This window comes from Nomascus leucogenys, chromosome X (assembly GCF_006542625.1).
Source record: "Nomascus leucogenys isolate Asia chromosome X, Asia_NLE_v1, whole genome shotgun sequence".
Taxonomy (NCBI): domain Eukaryota; kingdom Metazoa; phylum Chordata; class Mammalia; order Primates; family Hylobatidae; genus Nomascus; species Nomascus leucogenys.
The window spans coordinates 35,729,961-35,752,497 of record NC_044406.1 but is presented as its reverse complement, the minus strand read 5'-3'; the positions used below and the strand labels follow the sequence as shown (position 1 = coordinate 35,752,497).

Below are 22,537 nucleotides of genomic sequence, written 5' to 3'. Positions count from 1 at the left end.
AACAGCTTAATTAATTAATTTATATACCATAAAATTCACACATTTAAAGTGTGTAATTTAAAAATTGTTAGCATATGTAAATAATTGTTAAATTGTATCCATAGTCTAAGTTTAGAAAACTTCATGATCCCAAAAAGAAAACTTGAACCCACTAACAGTCACCCTCCATGCTCCCACACCCAAAGCAACCACTAATCTACTTTCTGTCTCTATCAATTTGCTTGTTCTTGCCATGTAACATAAATGGGGTCATACAATATGTGGTCTTTTGTGTCTGGCTTCTTTTATTTAGCATAATGTTTTTAAGGTTCACTCACGTTGTAGCATATATCAATACTTCATTTTTTTATTCCTGAAAATATATTTCATTTTATGGATATACCACATTTTATTTATCCATTCATCAGTTGATGGACATTTGGATTGCTTTTACTATTGGGCTATTATGAATAATAGTGTTATGAACATCTCCATATAAGTCTTTTGGGGGACATATGTGCTTACTTCTCTTGGGTATACATCTAGGCATGAAATTGCTGGGTCGTATAGTAACTGTATGTTTAATATTTTGAGAATCTTGTTTATTTAACAAAAATGGCCTCCAGCTCCATCCATGTTGCTGCAAAGAACATGATTTCATTCTTTTTATGGCTACATAGTATTCCATGTTGTACATATGCTACATTTTCTTTATCCAATGAACTCTTGATGGACACTTAGGATGATTCCATGACTTTGCTCTTATGAATAATGTTGCAATGAATACACAAACACAGCTGTCTTTTATATATATATATATATATATATATATATATATATATATATATTTGCTGTTTGGGTAGATACCCGGTAGTCAAATTGCTGGGTCTAATGGCAGTTCCATTTTTAGTTCTTAGGGAAATCTTCATACTACATAAGAATCTCAATTCTATTCCATTGATCTATATCCTTATACCAGTACCACACTGTCTTGATTATTGTAGTTTTGTTATAAGTTTTGAAATTGGGGAGGGTGAATTTTTGTGTTTCTTTTCTAAGACTGTTTGGGCTATCCTATGTGTCTTGCATTTTCATGTAAATTTTGGGGTCCGTTTGTCAAATTCTGCAAAATGAAAGGAGTTGAATTTTTTATAGGGATTGTGTTTAATATGTAAATCAACATGGAGAGTATTGCCATCTTAGCAATACTAAGCCTTCTAACTATGAACACTGGATTTCTTTCCATTTATTTAGATCTTCAATTTCTTTTTCTTAATTAGAAGACTCTTTGTTTACAGAACTTTTAGGTTGACAGAAAAATTGAGTTGAAAATATAGAGTTCCCCTTACACCCCTAGTGCTCCCCAACTGTTTCCCCTACTATTAACATCTTGCATTAGTGTGCTACCTTGTTACAATTGATGAGCCAATATGTTATATATGCTATGGATTTTGACAGGTCATTAATGTCTTTTAATAACGTTTTGTAGTTTTCCATGTATAAGTCTTACACTTATTTTATTAATTTATTCCTACATATGTTATTACTTTGATACTATTGTAAATTGATTTTTCTTAATTTCATTTTTGAACTTTTCATTGCTAGCATATGGAAATACAATTAACTGAGTTTTAATATTTACCTTATTTTCTGTAGCTTTTCTGAACACATGTATTACTTCTCATAGTTTTTTCAGTGGATTCCTAGGGAGTTTATATACTTATAAGACATGTTGGGGAGCAGGTGCAGCTCCCCACAGAATGCCTTGCGGTCCAGCCCAGCAGGTGGTGGAAACATTCTATCCCTTGCAGCAGGGCCAGGGAAAAAATGAGGTGGCCCAAGTGCCAAAGGCTGCTGCCAATGCAAGTCGCAATTTTTGAAATCAATACTTCTTTTGCATCATGTAACAGATGCCACCTCTCCTCGAGTGGATCCCTAAACAACCCAGCCAACTCAGTGAAGGAAGGGAGGGGCTGAGCTGTGAGGAGAGTGAACCCAAGAACCATGTCTATGTGGGACTCCTTTAATCCGGAAAGTTACTAATTGACAAGAGCTTTCAGCTAACCAGATTCACTGAACTGAAGGGCACAGGCTGCAAAGTGCCCCAAAATGTCCTGCAAAAATTGCTGGAATCTTTATAGGAGAACCACTTCCAAGAAGATGAGCAGTTTCTGGTAGCCATTAATGCCAAGGCTTGGCATTAGAATTGATACTTGTGTCATTCCTTTGAAGCACGATGAACTTTCCTTGGTTCAAACCATGGATTACATTTACTGATCATAGACGACCCTTACATGATGGGCAGGATGGCATGTGCCAATGTCTTCAGTGACCTATATGCAATGGGGGTCACAGAATGTGACAATATGCTGATGCTCCTTGGAGTCAGTAATAAAATGACTGATAGGGAAAGGGATAAACTGATGCCTCTGATTATCCAGGGTTTTAAAAACGCAGCTGAGGAAGCAGGAAAGTCTGTAAGGAGTGGCCAAACAGTATTAAACCCCTGGATTGTTCTGGGAGGAGTTGCTGCCAATGTCTGCCAGCCCAGTGAATTTATCATGCCAGACAATGCAGTGCCAGGGGATGGGCTGGTGTTGACAAAACCCCTGGGGACACATGTGGCAGTGGTTGTGCACCAGTGGCTGGATATTACTGGAAAACAGAATAAAATTAAATTAGTGGTCACCCAAGGACATGTAGAATTGGCCTACCAGGAGGTGATGATGAGCATGAGGATGCTCAACAGGACAACTGCAGGACTCATGCACACGTTCAATTCCCACGCAGGCACCGACATCACGGGCTTTGGGATTTCGGGACTGGAGCAGAGCCTGGTCAAGTAGCAGAGGAACAAGGTGTCGTTTGTGATCCACAACATCCCAGTGCTGGTCAAGATGGCTGCGGTGAGCAAAGCCTGCAGAAACATGTTCTGCCTCATGTACAGGACCTGCCAGGAGGCATCAGGAGGCCTTCTGATCTCCTTACCACATGAGCAAGCAGGTCGAGTCCATGCAGAGATGAAGTCCCCTAACTGTGGTGAAGGCCACCAAGTATGAAATTATTGGGATTGAAGAGAAGGGCAAACACACAGCCAGAATCATAGACAAACCGTGGATCAACTGACCATTCAAAATGTGAATCCCACACCTGGGGGCCACCTCTTAACCTAGACAGAAATAGCTATTTGGTTTCATTTTTAAATACATTTGTTTCCTTTATCATCACTTCAGTTAACGACTATAAACAACAAAATCTCATTGTGCCTACACATTGGATGACCTTAGGTCGACTTGTAAGTGGATACAATTAATAAAATAAAATACATTGTCTTTTTTCCTGTTACATTAACTGAAGATGCACCTAATCTTTTTTTAGCGTGATTTTAACTTTTATTTTATTTTTTTATTAATTTTTTTTGCACACAAAACAACAAACATTTTCTAAAAATACATACAAACAAAAAGATGCGTATCAAACATATTAGGAAGGTTGCACATGGGAAGATGGGGAATAGAAATGGGGAGTGGGAATTAAAGAAAATAAATGAGAGAGGGACTTTGTATGCATCAATGATAATAACTCAATCCTCTATTTGACAAAGAAGAAGGAGAAGGAAGAGGAAGAAAAAGAAAGTGGGATAAAGGATCAGAAAGGGAGGAAAATAGAAAAAATTAGAGTATGACTCCAGGGTAGACCTGTTTTGTTGTCGCTGGGTTGGTTGGTTGGTTTGTCTGTTGTATTTTTCATGTTTCGCCATGTTGGCCAGGCTGATCTCGAACTCCTAGCCCCAAGTGATCAACCCGCCCCAGCCTCCCAGAGTGCTGGGACTACAGGCATGAGCCACCACGTCCAGCCCCCACATTGCTTCTGGCCTCCGTGGTAGACCTCCCAGACGGGGCGGCCGGGCAGAGGCGCTCCCCACATCCCAGATCGGGTGGCCAGGCAGAGGCGCTCCTCAATTCCCAGACGGGGCGGCCGGGCAGAGGTGCTCCTCACTTCTTCCCAGATGGGGCGGCCGGGCAGAGGCGCTCGTCACTTCTTCCCACATGGGGCGGCCGGGCAGAGGCGCTCTTCACTTCCCAGACGGGGCGGCCGGGCAGAGGCACTCCTCACTTCCCAGACAGGGCGGCCGGGCAGAGGCACTCCTCACTTCCCAGACAATGGGCGGCTGGGCAGAGGCACTCCTCACTTCCCAGACAGGGCGGCCGGGCAGAGGTGCTCCTCACTTCCCAGATGATGGGTGGCCGGGCAGAGGCACTCCTCACTTCCCAGACAATGGGCGGCTGGGCAGAGGCGCTCCTCACTTCCCAGACGGGGCGGCCGGGCAGAGGAGCTCCTCACTTCCCAGATGGGGCGGCCGGCAGAGGTGCTCTTCACTTCCCAGATGGGGCGGCTGGGCAGAGGCGCTCCTCACTTCCCAGACGGGGCGGCCGGGCAGAGGCGCTCCTCACTTCCCAGACAATGGGCGGCCAAGCAGAGGCGCTCCTCACTTCCCAGACGGGGCGGCCGGGCAGAGGCGCTCCTCAGTTCCCAGACGGGGTGGCTGGGCAGAGATGCACCTAATCTTGAGGCAGGTTCCTAGTTGAGAATTATATTATTATCCAATACTATCAATTCATTTTGAATGTTTAGATATGTATCTCTTGCCACATAGGCACTTTTTAAAGGTGCTTTTACATAGCACAGACATTACCAATAGTAGTGTTAAATAGCAGTTGGTGTCTTTTCATTTTATGTATATTTATCATATAAGTCTGATTTTTTTTAAAGTGTTTTGAATGGTTTTCTGGAGAGACAGCATTGGTAAGTGGTATATGATGCTATCCCAGTGGTAAGAGGGTTGCATGATTCCCTCCAGTCTTTGATTTTGAAAGCCTAGTCTTGTATTCAAGAGCATCTCGGACCCAGGACATTCTCCAATAGTGCATCCAGTTCAACATGAAAAATGCTTCACTGCATGGAAAACATTTTGAAGAAGAAAAATAAATCTTAATTCTTTTTTGTAGCCTTCTTGATATTTACAGCAATAACATTAACTCTTTTCTTTATTGATCGCAAAAACGGATACTTTTTGCCATGTAATTAGATGTCCTATACTGCAACAAGGAATTGCCCTCTGAAAGGAGGTTCATATATAATACTCATTTACAATTCAGTATATAATTAGCTATGCAAATAATTTTAAATATAATCAATAATAAAGACTGTTCTGTGGATGGTAGTGTTTAATACATTTTGTATTTTGTAGAGTGAGTGATTTCAGCCTTTTATTTGCTTAAAATCAGCAACGATTTAGCCTAATTCTTAGCATTATTTTGTCCTTTGCACGCCAGTACTTTTTAGTGCATGCTTTTTGTGATCTGTGTTAAAAATCTGCATTGCAAACATTGCAGCTTGAACTTAAACTTGTTATTCAAATAAATATTTAATTTTTAAATTGTTCTTGTATAATCAGATGCCCCTTTTAGTATTATTTTAGAAGCATTGGGAGGGTTTTGCCTAAAGTAAAATTTATCTGGAAAATCTGGATTTTAGTCTTATAAAATTTTAAGTCTTTCATAGGACTTATATTTTCTTGAATTAAATTTTGTAGTTCTAGAATAAATAGGCAATCTAAAAACGTGTTATCTGTGTTACTTAAAGCAAAGACTTTCTTATATTTTAACCTACTAAACAAAGAGGAGGGATTCCTGTCATTAAGGACAAGGGCACTGGATCCTCAAGTTCCCATCGTCAAAAAATAAAACTAAACTAAAAACAACAAAAAGCAGCACATAGTGCAAGTTTCTTAGGCTTTCTGCTCACAGGCACCAAAGTCGCCCATGTAAACCAATCGACTTCTTGCCAAAGGAAACCACCCCTGGAAAGATGAAGCTCCCTGGAGGAGGCTTTAACTTTGGCATATCCACCTCCAGAAACCAGCAGACAGCATTTGTGCATGTGTAACTGGACCTCCAGTCGTAAGTATGGTGTGCAGTACAGAAGAGTCTGCTATAGAACTAAAATTAATTGGACATTTTAAAGGAATTGATACAGATGTTGGTCCTCAAAAGCTACAAACCTGTAAAATAAAACGTTTTGGAAACCTCTGAGTAAGATAAACATCAAATAAGATTTGTCACCCGCTAACAGAAATAGTTGTATATCTTCCTTACTAGTCTGTATTCCTAGTTGTCCTGGCTAGAACATTCCAAAAAAATGTTGAGTGAAAGTGGCAATAGTAGACATCCTTGTCTTTTTCCTAATCTTAGGTGGGAAAAGTTTTCAGTCCTTCTTTATTGAGTATAATATTAGCTGTGGGTTTTTCATAGATGCCTTTTACAGGTTGAGGAAGGTCCCATCTACTCCTATTTTCTTAATGTTTTTATCATGAAAGAGTTTGGAAATACTTTTACTGCGTTTTTTATTTTTGGAGGCAGAGTCTCATTCTATCCCCCAGGCTGGAGGGCAGTGGCATGATCTCAGCTCAAGCATTTCTCCTGCCTCAGTGTCCCAAGTAGCTGGGATTACAGGCGCCTGTCACCATGTCCGGCTAATTTTTGTATGTTTAGTAGAGACGGGGTTTCACCATGTTGGCCAGGCTGGTCTCGAACTCCTGACCTCAGGTGATCCATCTGCCTTGGCCTCCCAAAGTGCTGTGATTACAGACATGAGCCACCACGCCCAGCCTACTGTGTCTTTTAAAACAATCATGTAGTTTTAAGACATTACTATATTAAGATGGTGTATTATATTAATTGATTTTGGATTTTAAGCAACCTTGAATTCCTAAGTTAAATCGAACTTGGTCATAGTCATAGTTTATGTTATGAGAGTTGGTTTGCTAGTGTTTTGTGAATGAACTTTGTGTCTGTATTCATAAGAAATACTGATTTGTAGTTTTTGGTTCATGAAATGTTTTTGTCCAGTTTCATTTCATTAAAATTTTTTTACTTTACTTTTATTTGACAAATAATTATTGCATATATTTATGGTGTATAGTGTGATATTTTGATACATTTATACATTGTTAAATAATCAAATCAGACTTATTAACATATCTATCACCTCACATATTTATTTTGAGAGCTTTCAAAATCCACTATTTTGGAAATTTTGAAATATACATTATTATTAGCCATAGTCACTATACAGTGCAGTAGATTGTCAGAACTTATTTCTCCTGTCTCCCTGAAACTTTGTAACCTTCGACCAACATCTCAGTACTCCCCATCTACTCTCCACTCCCCTCAGCCTCTTGAGGAGCTCTAATGAGTTAAAAGAAAATTGAAAAAAATGGGCTTAGCTGGCAGAAACAGAAAAGGGGTAGAGAGGAGCAAATGTCCTGAGAAATGGGGACAACCACAAATAGCTCACTAGCACCCAATGATTCTGTTACAGGCACTCAGCTCACAGTCCACCTGCACCCAAGAATTCTGTCTGCAAGCATTCAACTTAAACAGCACAAACTTATAAAACTCCCTTTCAGCTTCTGCTCTTTGCAGACAGCCTTCTTTCTGCTGTCTTGCTTGTTGCTCCCTTGCAATGTATCTTCTTTCCTCTAATAAAGCTGCCTTTCTAAACTCATTACTGTCTTGGTAAATTCTATTACAACGTATATGTTGGCCTCAGGCAGTCATTGACCATGACAACTCTGATAACCACCATTTTATTCTCTACTTCTATGAGTTAGAATTTTTAGATTTTACATACAATTGAGGTAATACAGTATTCATTTTTCTGTGCCTGGATTATTTCACATAGCAAAATGTCTCATAAATTCATTTTTGTCACAAATGACAGAATTTTCTTCTTTCTAAAGGCTGAATAATAATCCATTGTGTATATATTTAAAAATTCATTGTCCATTAATGAGAACTCCAGTTGTTTCTATATCTTGGCTATTGTAAATAATGCAATAAACATGGGAAGGCAAACATCTCTTTGACATACAGACTTTAATTCCTTTGGATATATACCTTATTATGAGATTACTGGATGATATAATTCTATTTTCAGTTTCTTGAGGAAACTTTATGTTTCCCATAATGGCTGTACTAATTTACATTTCCACCAACAGTGCACAAGGATTCGCTTTTCTCCATATCCTCATCAAAACTTAATTTCATCTTTTTCATAATATCCATTCTAAATAGTCGTGAGGTGATATCTCATTGAGGTTTTTCTTTGCAATTTTCTAATTATTAGTGATATTGAGCATTTAGTCTCATGTCTGTTAGACATTTGTATGTCTTCTTTGGAGAAATGTCTATTCACGTCCTTTGCCCATTTTTAAAAAGTTGGTTACTTGTTTTCTTGTTATTGAGTAGTTTGAATTCCTTACATATTTTGGCTATTAGCTCCTCATCTGCTTTATGATTTGCAAATATTATTTGCCAATCTGTAGGTTGTCTCTCACTGTGTTAATTGTTTTCTTTGCTATGCAAACACTTTTTAGTTTGATGCAATTCCATTGGTCTATTTTGCTTTTGTTGCCTGCACTTTTGAAGTCGTATACAAGAAACTATTTTCCAGACCAATGTCATGAATCTTTTTCTCTGTTATTTTCTTAGTAGTTTTACAATTTTGATCTTGCATTTAAGTCTTTAATCCATTTGAATTGATTTTTGTTTATGGCATAAGATAAGGCTCTAATTTCATTTATCCATATGTGATATCCAGTTTTTCCAGCACCATTTATTGAAGAGACTATCTTTTCCTCAATGCATGTTATTGGCACCTCTATTGAAAATCAGGTCATTGTAAATGTGTGGTTTTATTGCTGGGCTCTTTATCCTATTCCATTGGTCAATGTGTCTGTTTTATGCCAGTACCATGCTATTTTGATCAATTTAGCTTTGACATATATTTAGAAGTCAGACAGTGTGATGCCTCCATTTTTGTTTTGACTATTCAGGGTCATTTGTGGTTCCATACAAATTTTAGAATTTTTTTTTTTTTTGAGACAGAGTCTCACTGTTGTTGCCCAGGCTAGGGTGCAATGGTGCAATTTTGGCTCATTGCAACCTCTGCCTCCTGGGTTCAAGTGATTCTCCTGTCTCAGCCCCCCAAGTAGCTGGGACTACAGGCATGCACCCCCATGCCTGGCTAACTTTTGTATTTTTAGTAGAGGCAGGGTTTCACCATGTTGGTCAGGCTAGTCTTGAACTCCTGACCTCGTGATCTGCCCGCCTTGGCCTCCCAAAGTGCTGGGATTACAGGCATGAGCCACCGCACCTGGCAGAAGTTTTTTTTTTATTCTGTATAGAATATCATTGGAATTTTGATAAGAATTGTCTAGATTGGTAGATTGCTTTGGGTTGTGTGAACAATTCAAAATTTTTCTTTTGTTTCTCTAGTCTCTATTTCATATGTTTTTGCTCTCATCTTTATTATTTCCTTCTTTCTATTAACTTTGAGCTTAGTTAGTTCTTCCTCTTCTAGTCTCCTGAGGTAAAGCATTAGGCTGTTTTTTTGGGATATTTCCTTTTTTTTGACAAAGACACTTAGTGCTATAAATGTTCCTTTGAGAACTGTTTTTGGTGCACCTCATAAGCTGAAGTATGTTGCGTTACTATTTTTGTTTGTCTAAAGATATTTTTATGTATTTTTCCAATTTTAATTTTTAATTATCATGGGTACATAATAGGCATATATATTGATTGGGTACATGTGGTGTTTTGTTTTTTTTTTAGAGTTATTCATCTTTTTTTATTATTATACTTTAGGTTTTAGGGTACATGTGCACAATGTGCAGGTTTGTTACATATGTATCCATGTGCCATGTTGGTGTGCTGCACCCATTAACTCGTCATTTAGCATTAGGTATATCTCCTAATGCTGTCCCTCACCCCTCCCCCAACCCCACAACAGTCCCCGGAGTGTGATGTTCCCCTTCCTGTGTCCATGAGTTCTCATTGTTCAATTCCAACCTGTGGGTGAGAACATGCGGTGTTTGGTTTTTTGTCCTTGCGATAGTTTACTGAGAATGATGTTTTCCAGTTTCATCCATGTCCCTACAAAGGACATGAACTCATCATTTTTTATGGCTGCAGAGTATTCCATGGTGTATATGTGCCACATTTTCTTAATCCAGTCTATCGTTGTTGGACATTTGGGGTGGTTCCAAGTCTTTGCTATTGTGAATAGTGCCACAACAAACATACATGTGCATGTGTCTTTATAGAAGCATGATTTATAGTCCTTTGGGTATATACCCAGTAATGGGATGGCTGGGTCAAATGGTATTTCTAGTTCTAGATCCCTGAGGAATCTCCACACTGACTTCCACAATGGTTGAACTAGTTTCCAGTCCCACCAACAGTGTAAAAGTGTTCCTATTTCTCCACATCCTCTCCAGCACCTGTTGTTTCCTGACTTTTTAATGATGGCCATTCTAACTGGTGTGAGATGGTATCTCATTGTGGTTTTGATTTGCATTTCTCTGATGGCCAGTGATGATGAGCATTTTTTCATGTGTTTTTTGGCTGCATAAATGTCTTCTTTTGAGAAGTGTCTGCTCATGTCCTTCGCCCACTTTTTGATGGGGTTGTTTGTTTTTTTCTTGTAAATTTGTTTGAGTTCATTGTACATTCTGGAGTGTTGGAACCAAGCCTATGGCTTTGTTCTCCTGTTCCTGGAAGTTAAGCACCTGCTGCATTGAAGGGGTCAGAGTGTCCCCAGTCTGTTAGCAACAACATTCTGCTAGGGGCTGCTGGCAAAATCACTTTGGCAAGGGGTCATAGGTCTGCAAGTGCATGAGCACCAGCACAGCTGCTGCATTTTCGCTTCAAATGCATTGGGAAAGCTTTTGCCCTATGACCTTTGGAGGAGTTTATATAACATGAGAATTATCTGGTAAAATTCAACAGAAACACTACATGATACTGGCCCCCTTTTTAAAAGTTAGATTGTTGGTCACCTTTTAAATTTTTTCTTTGACTATTGGTCTTTTCAGGTTCTCTGCTTTTTGAGTAACTTTTGATCGCTTATAGTGCGCCTTAAAATCAATTATTGCTGGGCACAGTGGCTCACGCCTGTAATCCCAACACTTTGGGAGGCTGAGGTGGGTAGATCACCTAAGGTCAGGAGTTCGAGACCAGCCTGACCAACATGGGGAAACCCCATCTCTTCTAAAAATACCAAACTGGCCAGGCATGTTGGTGCATGCTTGTAATCCAGCTACTCAGGAGGCTGGGGCAGGAGAATCACTTGAAATTGAGAGGCAGAAGTTGCGGTGAGCCAAGATTGCATCACTGCACTCTAGCCTGGGCAAAAAGAGCAAAACTCAGTCTCAAAAAAAAAATAAATTCAAGAAATTAAGAGAACCCTTGTGAGATACTACATTGGCTATACTTAAGATGCATACTCCTCAGTTTCTCAAAGATCAACACAAAAGAAAAAGTAGAGAAAAAAAGGTAGTAAGAGAAAAAGAGCAAATCATGTACAAAGTGAATCCTATCAGGCTAACTGCAAACATTTCAACAGAAACCTTATAAGTCAGAAGAGATTGGTGGTTTATATTAAGCAACTTTAAAGAAAAGAAATTTCAACCAAGAATCTCATATCCAACCAAAGCAAGCTTCATAAGCAAAGGAGAAATAAAATTCTTTTTAGACAAACAAATAATAAGGGATTTCCTTACCATCAGACCTGCCTTAAAGCAACTATACAACCAAGTCCACATAACAGCCAGCTAACAAAACAATGACAGGATCAAATATTCACATATCAATATTAACCTTTAAAGTAAATTGGCTAAACACCCCATGTGAAAGGCACAGAATGGCAAGTTGGATAAAGAAGCAAGACCCAACTGTATGTTGTCCACAAGAAACTAATCTCACATGCAATAACACACATAGGTTCAAATTAAAGGAATACAGAATGATCTATTGAGCAAAAAGAAAACAAAAAAAGCAAGGGTTGCTATTTTTATTTCAGGCAAAACTGACTTTAAACCAACAATGGTCAAAAAAGACAAAGAAGGGCATTACATAATGGTAATGCCATTATGTAACTATCCTAAATAAATATGCACTCAAAACTCAGGGACTTTGATTCATAAAACAAGTTTTCAGAGACCTATGAAGAGATTTAGACAACCACACAATAATAGTGGGAGAATTCAACACCCCAATAACAGTGTTAGACAGAAAATCGAGGCAGAAAATTAACAAAGACATTCAGGCCCTAAACTTGACATTTCATCAAATAGACCTAACAGACATCTACAGAACACTTTACTCAACTAAAACAGAACATGCATTATTCTCATCTGTGCACAGTGCCTATTCTAAGATCAACCACATGCTTGGCCATGAAGCAATTCTCAAAAAATTTAAAAAAAAGTAATAGCAACCACACTCTTTGACCACAGTGGAATAAAAATAGAAATCAATATGAAGAAAGTCTTTCAAAACTATACAATTAAACAGAAAATAAACCATATGCTCCTGAATTACTTTTCACCAAATAATAAAATTAAGGCTGAAATAAAAAATTATTTAAAAATAGTGAAAATGAAGAGACAATATACCAGAATCTAAGACACTACTAAAGCAAAGTGAAGAGGAATGTTCATAGCACAAAATGTCTACATCAAAAAGTTAGAAAGATCTCACATTAACAACCTAAGACCACACTGAGAAGAAATAGAAAAATTAAAAAAAAAAACTGCAAAGCTAACAGAAGGAAAAAAACACAAAATCAGAACTGAACTGAAATAAATTGAGATGTATAAATTAATAGAAAAAATCAACAAAACAAAAACTTGGTGCTTTGAAAGAATAATAATAGATCACTGTTTATACTAATATAAAAAAAGAAAAGATGTAGATGAGCACAACCAGAAATGACAAAGAGGACATTGCCACCAAACCCAAAGAAATTACAAAAATCCTTCAGAGACTATTATGAATACTGTTCTGCACACAAACTAGAACACCTACCAGAAATGGATAAATTCCTAGAAATATACAACCTCCCAAGATTGAACAAGGAAGAAATCGAAGTCCTGCATAGACTAATAAATTCTGAAATTCAATCAGTAATAAAAAATCCTGAAAAATCGCTAGACCAGAAAAAAAATACTGAAAAATTCCTGGACCAGAAAAATTTATAGCCACATTGTACCAGACATATAAAGAACAGCTGGTACCAACCCTACTGAAGTTATTTCAAAAAATTGATGATGAAGGACTCTTTTATAACTCATTATATAAGGCCAGCATCATTCTGATACCAAAACCTGGCAGAGACACATAGAAATAACAACTTCAGGCCAATATCCTCGGTGAACATAGACACAAAAATCCTGAACAAAATAATAGCAAATCAAATCCAGCAGCACATCAAAAAGCTAATCCATCATAAGCAAGCAGGCTTTACTCATGGGATGAAAGGTTGGTTCAACATATGCAAATCAATAGATATAATTCATCCTATAAACAGAACTAAAACCAGAAAAACATATGACCATCATTAGATACAGAAAAGGCTTCTGATAAAATTCAACATTGCTTTATGTTAAAATTCCTCAACAAACTTGGCACTGAATGAACATACCTCAAAATAATAAGAGACCTATTCTATTGAAAAAATATTTAAAAATATAAATTAAAAGGAATAAGTAAATAAATAAAATAGAAATAAAAATGTGAAATAGACCTATTTCTTCTAGGTGTGTTCTTAGGTTGTTAATTTGGGATATTTCTAACTTCTTGATGTAGACATTTTTTGCTGTGAACATTCCTCTTCACCTTGCTTTAGCTGTGTCTTTTAGATTCTGGTATATTTTATCTTTGTTTTCATTATTTTCAAACAATTTTTAATTTCAGCCTTGATTTTATTATTTATTGAAAAGTAATTCAGGAGCAGGTTGTTTATTTTCTGTTTAATTGTATGGTTTTGAAAGGCTTTCTTGGTATTGATTTCTATTTTTATTGCGCTGTGGTCAAAGAGTGTGGTTGCTATTATTTTGTGTTTTTTTTTTAATTTTTTGAGAATTGCTTCATGGCCAAGCATGTGGTTGATCTTAGAATATGCACTGTGTGCAGATGAGAATAATGTATATTCTGTTTTAGTTGAGTAAAGTGTTCTGTAGATGTCTGTTAGTTCTATTTGATGAAATGTCAAGTTTAGGGCCTGAATATCTTCGTTAATTTTCTGCCTCAATTTTATGTCTAGCACTGTCATTGGGGTGTTGAAGTCTCCCACCATTATTGTGTGGTTATCTAAATCTCTTCATAGGTCTCTGAAATAGGCAAACCCACAGCCAACATTGTGATAAGTGGGCAAAGGCTGGAAGCATTACCCTTTAGAATTATGACAAGTCAAGGATGCCCAATCTCACCACTTCTATTCAACATAATACTGGAAGTCCTAGTCAGAACAATCAAGCAAGAGAAAGAAATAAAGGGCATTCATATAGTAAGAGAAGAAGTCAACTATCTCTCTTCACAGAAGATAAAATTCTATACCTCAAGAAACACCACATCCTCTGGCCAAAGACTCCTAGATCTGATAAACAACTTCAACAAAGTTTCAGGATACAAAATCAATGTACAAAAATTAGTACCATTTCTATATGCCAGCAGCATCCACCCTGAGAGCCAAATCGAGAACACAGTTTCATTCTCGATAGCCAAAACACAATAAAGTAGCTAGGAATACAGCTAACCAGAGAGGTGAATAATCTCTACAGTAAGAATTAATTACAAAACACTTCTGAAAGAAATTGGAGATGACACAAAAAAATGGAAAACCATCATATTCAGAGATAGAATAAATATTGTTAAATTGGTGTTACTACCCACAGAAATATACAGATTCAATGCATTTCTATCAAACTGCCAATATTATTTTTCACAGTACTAGAAAAAACTATTCTAAAATTCATATGGAACAAAAAATAGCCCAAATAGTCAAGCAATTCTTAGTGAAAAGAACAAAGTGAGAGGCATCACACTACTGGACTTCAAAGTATACTACAAGGTTTGAATAACCAAGACAGCATGGTATTTGCATTGAAACAGACACATAGACCTATGTAACAGAATAAAGAACCCAGAAATAAAGCTCCACACCTACAACCATTTGATGTTTGACAAAGCTGACAGAAATGAAAAATGGGAAAGAACTCCCTATTCAATAAGTGATATCTAGATAACTGGCTGGCCATATGGAGAAGATTGAAAATGGACCCCTTCTTGTCATCATATACAAAAATCTCTCAAGATGGGTTAAAACTTTGAATGTAAGACCTAAAACTTAAAAAAAAAAAAAACAACTAGGAAACATCTAGCACATAACATTCCAGAGTTAGACCTTGGCAAAGATTTCGTGACAAAGTCTCCCAAAACAATTGCAACAAAAACAAAAATTGACAAGTGGGATCTAATTAAATAAAGAGTTCTGCATAGCAAACAACAACAACAAAAACAATCAACAGTGCAAAAAACAACTTACAGAATGGGAGAAATATTCACAAAATATGCAGCCAACTAAGGTCTAATATCCAGAATCTATAAGGAAGTTAAACAAATCAACAAGCAAAAAACAACCCCATTAAAAAATAGGAAAAAGGCATGAACAAACACTTTTCAAAAGAAGACATACACATGTCCAATAAGCATTTGAAAAAATGCTCAACATCACTAATCTTTAGAGAGATGCAAATCAAAACCACAATGTGATACCATTTCACATAGGTCAGAATGGCTATTAAAAATTCAGAAAATATCAGACGTCAGCAAGGTTGCAGAGAAAAGAGAATGCTTATATTCTGCTGGTGGGAATGTAAATTGTTCTCTATGAACTTAAAATGGAATTACCATTCAATCCAGAAATCCCATTACTGGATATATACCCAAAGGAACATAAATCATTCTACCAAGAAGACACATGCACTCATATATTTATCACAACTTTATTCATAATTGCAAAGGCATGGAATCAACCTAGATACTCATCAATGGTGAACTGGATAATGAAAATGTGGTGCACATACACCATGGAATACTACAGGCCATTAAGAAGAAATGAGATCATGTCCTTCACGGCAAAATGGATGTGGCTGAAGGCCATTATCCTAAGTGAATTAATGCAGAAGCAGAAAACCAAACACCACATCTTCTCACTTGTAAGTGGGAGCTAAACACTGAGTACACGTGGACACAAAGAGGGGAACAATAGGCACTAGGGCCTACTTTAGGGAAGAGGATGGGGAAAGGGGAGGATCAAAAAGTTACCTATGGGGTGCTATGCTCACTGCCTGGGTAATGAAATTATTTGTACACCAGTCCCCAGGGACATGTAATTTACCCATGTAACAAACTGCACATATACCCCCTGAACCTAAAATAAAAGTTGGGAAAGAGAAAACAGAAAAAAAACATAGTCCTGATACCAAAATCAAATGAGAAGTGTGCACAGCAAAAGAATTATATGCCAATCTCACTGATGAATACATTTTTAAATATCCAAACACCCCAAATATTTACTTGATTTCAGTAAAGAATTCAAAGAATAATACAAGTCATCCCTCCCTCTCCAACATACAAAGAAAACTGGAGTGAAAGGAAACTTATTTAACTAAGGGAATCTACCAGAAACTTACTGTAAACATCATATTCTATAGTGCCATATCCTAAAGGTGACTTTAGTTTCTATCCATATAATCAAGAGGACTTATTAAAACACAGATTGCTGGGACAGATGCCCAAAGTTTCTATGTAGTTAAACAGGATTGGGATAGGATGAAGGAATTTTCATTTCTGTCAAATTCTTGGGACATGCAAATGTTGCTGCTCCAGGGACCATATTTCGAGAACCATTGACTTAGAAATATACTGTTATGTGGGCCCAGTTACAAGGCTTTCTGTGTTCTCAGCAATATGCACTACTGAGGAAGAGAAGAAACCAGAATCATATAGGGATGAGAAAAACAGTAGTCAGTAGTCCTAGCAAATGTGATATAGCTATTGGGATGGATCTTAGTATTATAAACATGTCTAATTACAGGGCCAACATGGAATAACACTCTCAGAAGTTATGCAGGCATTATCATCTGAAGGGAACAAATACATTGAATAGTATTGCTGCAGAAGGTTCTTGGCAATAGGTGTTACTCTGACTCAAAAGAACCACTGTGGAGGGTGGCTGGCAAGATGACTGAATAGGAACAGCTCCCGTCTGTAGCTCCCAGCAAGATCAAGGCAAAAGCTGGGTGATTTCTGCATTTCCAACTGAGGTACCCAGCTCATTTCATTGGGACTGGTGAGACAGTGAGTACAGCCCACGGAGGGTAAGCCAAAGCAGGGTAGGGCATTGACTCACCCAGGAAGTGCAAGGAGTCAGGGAACTCTCTTCCCTAGCCAAGGGAAGCCATGAGGGACTGTGGTATGAGGGATGGTGCATTCTGGCCCACATACTATGCTTTTCCCATAGTCTTCACAACAGACAGACCAGGAGATTCCCTCGAGTGCCTACACAACCAGGCCCTGGGTTTCAAGCACAAAACTGGGTGGCTGTTTGGGCAGACACCGAGCTACCTGCAGGAGTTTATTTTTCATACTCCAGAGGTGCCAAGAAAGCCAGTGAGACAGAACTCTTCATTCCCTTGGAAAGGGGGCTGAAGCCAGAAAGCCAAGTGATCTAGCTCAAAGGATCCTAACCCCATGGAGCCCAGCAAGCTAAGATCCACTGTCTAGAAATTCTTGCTGCCAGCACAGCAGTCTGAAGTCAACCTGGATGCTCTAGCTTGGTAGGGGGAAGGGCATCACCATTACTGGGGCTTCAGTAGACAATTTTCCCCTCCCAGTGTAAACAAAGCCACCAGAAGTTCGAACTGGGTGGAGTCCACCATAGCTCAGTAAAGCTGCTGTAGCCAGACTGCCTCTCTAGGTTCCTCCTCTCTGGACAGGGCATCTCTGAAAGAAAGGCAGCAGACCCAGTCAGGGGCTTATAGATAAAACTCCCATCTCCCTGGGACAGAGCACCTGGGGAAAGGGGCAGCTGTGGGTGCAGCTTCAGCAAACTTAAATGTTCCTGCCCACCGGCTCTAAAGAGAGCAGTGAATCTCCTAGCACAATGCTCAAGTTCTGCTAAGGGACAGACTGCCTCCTCAAGTGGGTCCCTGACCCCCGTGCCTCCTGACTGGGAGACACCTCCCAGCAGGAGTTGACAGACAACTCATACAGGAGAGCTCTGGATGTCATGTGGCAGGTGTCCCTCTGAGATGAACCTTCCAGAGGAAGAAACAGGCAGCAATGTTTGCTGTTTTGCAGCCTCCACTGGTGATACCCAGGCAAACAGGGTCTGGAGTGGACCTCCAGCAAACTCCAACAGACCCGTAGCAGAAGGACCTGACTGTTAGAAGGAAAACTAACAAACAGAAAGAAATACCATCAACATAAACAAACAAACAAAAAAAGTCCACACAAAAACCCCATCTGAAGTTCACCAACATCAGAGACCAAAGGTAGATAAATCCACTAAGATGAGGAAAAGCCAACACAAAAAGCCTGAAAATTCCAAAAAGCAGAATGTCTCTTTTCCTCCAAAGGATCATAACTCCACGGCAGCAAGGGAACAAAACTGGATGGAGAAGGAGTTTGACGAATTGACAGAAGTAGGCTTCAGAAGGTGGGTAATAACAAACTCCTCTGAGCTTTTGGAGCATGTTCTAATACGATGAAAGGAAGCTAAGAACCTGGAAAACAGGTTAAAGAAATTGCTAACTAGAATAACCAGTTTAGAGAAGAACATAAATGACCTGATGGAACTGAAAAACACAGGAGAACAACTTCGTGAGACATGCACAAGTATCAACAACTGTATCGATCAAGCAAAAGAAAAGACATCAGATATTGAAGATCAACTTAATGAAAAAAAGCAGGAAGACAAGATTAGAGAAAAAAGAATGAAAAGGAATGAACAAAGCCTCCAAGAAATATGGGACTATGCGAAAACACCAAACCTACATTTGTTTGATGTAACTGGAAGTGACGGGGAAAATGGAACCAAGTTGGAAAACACTCTTTTATCCAGAATTTCCCCAATCTAGCAAGACAGGCCAACATTCAAATTCAGGAAATACAGAGAACACCACGAAGATACTCCTCGGAAGATCAACCCCAAGACACATAATCAATAGATTCACCAAGGTTGAAATGAAGAAAAAAATGTTAACACAGCCAGAGAGAAAGATTGTGTTACCCACAAAGGGAAGCCCATCAGACTAACAGTGTATCTCTGCAGAAACCCTACAAGCCAGAAGAGAGTGGAGGCCAATATTCAACATTCTGAAAGAAAAAGTTTTTCAAGCCATAATTTCATATCCAGCCAAACTTAGCTTCATAAGTGAAGGAGACATAAAATCCTTTACAGACAAGCAAAGAATAAGAGATTTTGTCACCATCAGGCCTGCCTTACAAGAGCTCTTGAAGAAAGCACTAAATATAGAAAGGAAAAATTCGTACCAGCCACTGCAAAAATATACCAAATTATAAAGACCATCAACACCATGAAGAAACTGCATCAACTAATGGGCAAAATAACCAGCTAGCATCATAATGACAGATTCAAATTCACACATAACAATATTAACCTTAAAAGTAAATGGGCTAAATGCCCCAATTAAAACACACAGAGTGGCAAATTGGATAAAGAGTCAAGACCCATCAGTGTGCTCTATACAGGAGACTGATCTCCCATGTGAAGACACACATGGGCTCAAAATAAAGGGATGGAGATATATTTGCCAAGCAAATGGAAAGCAAAAAGTAGCAGGGGCTGCAATCCTAGTCTCTTATAAAACAGACTATAAACCAACAAAGATCAGAAAAGAAAAAGAAGGGCATTACATAATGGTAAAGGCATCAATGCAAAAAGAAGAGCTAATTATCATATATATATATATGCACCCAATATGGGAGTACCCAGATTCATACAGGAAGTTCTTAGAGACCTACAAAGAGAATTAGACTCCCACACAATAATAGTGGAAGACTTTAACACTTCACTGTCAATATTGGACAGATCAACGAGACAGAAAATTAACAAGGATATTCAGGACTTTAACTCAGCTCTGGACCAAGCAGACCTAATAGACATCTACAGAACTCTCCAACCCAAATCAAAAGAATATACGTTCTTCTCAGTGCCACATCACACTTGTTCTAAAATTGACCGCATAACTGGAAGTAAAACACTCCTCAGCAAATGCAAAAGAACAGAAATTATAACAAACAGTCTCTCGGACTACAGTGTAATCAAATTAGAACTCAAGATTAAGAAACTCACTCAAAACTGCACAAATACATGGAAACTGAACACCCTGCTCCTGAATGACTGCTTGGTAAATAACAAAATTCAGGCAGATATAAATGAATTCTTTGAAACCAATGAGAACAATGACACAACATACCAGAATATCTGGGGCACAGCTAACGCAGTGTTTAGAGGGAAATTTAAAGCATTAATGCCCACAGAAGAAAGCAAGAAAAGGTCTAAAATCAATACCTAACATCAAAATTAAAAGAACTAGAGAAGCAAGAACAAACAAATTCAAAAGCTAGCAAAAGCCAAGAAATAACTAAGATCAGAGCAGAAATGAAGGAGCTACAGACATGAAAAACCCTTAAAAAAATCAATAAATCCAGGAACTGGTTTTTTGAAAAAATTAAAAAATAGACCACTAGCCAGACCAAATAAAGATGAAAAGACAGAAGAATCAAATAGACACAATAAGAAATGATAAAGCAGATATCACCACTGATCCCACAGGACTACAAACTACCATTGGAGAATACTATAAACACCTCCATGCAAATAAACTAGAAAATCTAGAAGAATTGTATAAATTCCTGGACACATACACCCTCCCAAGACTGAATCAAGTAGAAGTCAAATCCATGCACAGATGAATAACAAGTTTGAAAGTTGAGGTATGCTGGGCATGGTGGCTCATGCCTGTAATCCCACAACTTTGGGAGGCTGAGGCAGGCAGATCATGAGTTCAGGAGATTGAGACCATCCTGGATAACACAGTGAAACCCTATCTCTACCAAAAATACAAAAAAAAATTAGCCAGGAGTGGTGGTGGGCACCTGTAGTCCCAGATACTCGGGAGGCTGAGGCAGGAGAAAGGCATGAACCCAGGAAGCAGAGCTTGCCATGAGCCCAGGTTGTGCCACTGCACTCCGGCCTGGGCAAGAGAGTGAGACTCAGTCTCAAAAAACAAAAACAAAAACAAAAAAAAGAAACTTGAGGCAGTAATTAATAGCCTAGCAACAAAAAAAAGCCCAGGACCAGACAGATTCACAGCCAAATTCTACCCGAATTACAAAGAGGAGCTGGTGCCATTCCTTCTGAAACTATTCCAAACATAGAAAAAGAGAGACTCCTCCCTAACTCATTTTATGAAGCCAGCATCTCCTGATTCCAAAACCTGGCAGAGACACAACAAAAAAAGAAAATTTCAGGCCAATATCCCTGATCAACGTCGAGGCAAAAATCCTCAATAAAATACTGGCAAACTGAATCCAGCAGCACATCAAAAAGCTTATCCACCATTATCAAGTGGGCTTCATCCCTGGGATGCAAAGCTGGTTCAACATATGCAAATCAATAAACATAATCCATCACATAAACAGAACCAATGACAACAACCACATGATTGTCTCAATAGATGTAGAAAAGTCTTTCAATAAAATTCAACTCTCCTTCATGCTAAAAACTCTCAATAAACTAGGCATTGATGGAACATATCTCAAAATAATAAGAGCTATTTATGACAAACCCACAGCCAATATCATACTGAATGGACAAAAGCTGGAAGCATTCCACTTGAAAACCAGAACAAGACAAGGATGCCCTCTCTCACCACTCCTATTCAACGTAGTATTGGAAGTTCTGGCAAGGGCAATCAGGCAAGAGAAAGAAAGAAAGCGTATTCAAATAGGAAGAGAGGAAGTCAAGTGGTCTCTGTTTGCAGATGACATGATTGTATATTTAGAAAACCGCATTGTCTCAGCCCAAAATCTTCTTACACTGATAAGCAACTTTAGTAAAGTCTCTGAATACAAAATCAATAGTAAAAATCACAAGCATTCCTATACACCAATAATAAACAAGAACTACAAACCACTGCTCAAGAAAATAAAAGAGGACACAAACAAATGGAAAAACATTCCATGCTCATGGATAGGAAGACCCAATATTGTGAAAATGGCCATAATGCCCAAAGTAACTTATAGATTCAATGCTATCCCCAACAAGCTACCATTGACTTTCTTCAAAGAATTAGAAAAACTACTTTACATTTCATATGGAACCAAAAAAGAGCCTGTATAGCCAAGACAATCCTAAGCAAAAAGAATAAAGCTGGAGGCATCACGCTACCTGACTTCAAACTACACTACAAGGCCACAGTAACCAAAACAGCATGGTACTGTTACCAAAACAGATATATAGACCAATGGAACAGAACAGAGGTCTCAGAAATAATGCCACACATCTACAACCATCTGATCTTTGACAGACCTGACCAAAAAAAGCAATAAGGAAAGGATTC

The 22,537-nt window shown here is 38.4% G+C and overlaps 1 pseudogene; it reads left to right on the top strand.

Annotated features, from left to right (window-relative positions):
* Positions 1 to 1,983: 1,983 nt before the first annotated feature.
* On the top strand, positions 1,984 to 3,152 carry LOC100597940 (annotated as a pseudogene).
* The last annotated feature ends 19,385 nt before the right edge of the window (positions 3,153 to 22,537 follow it).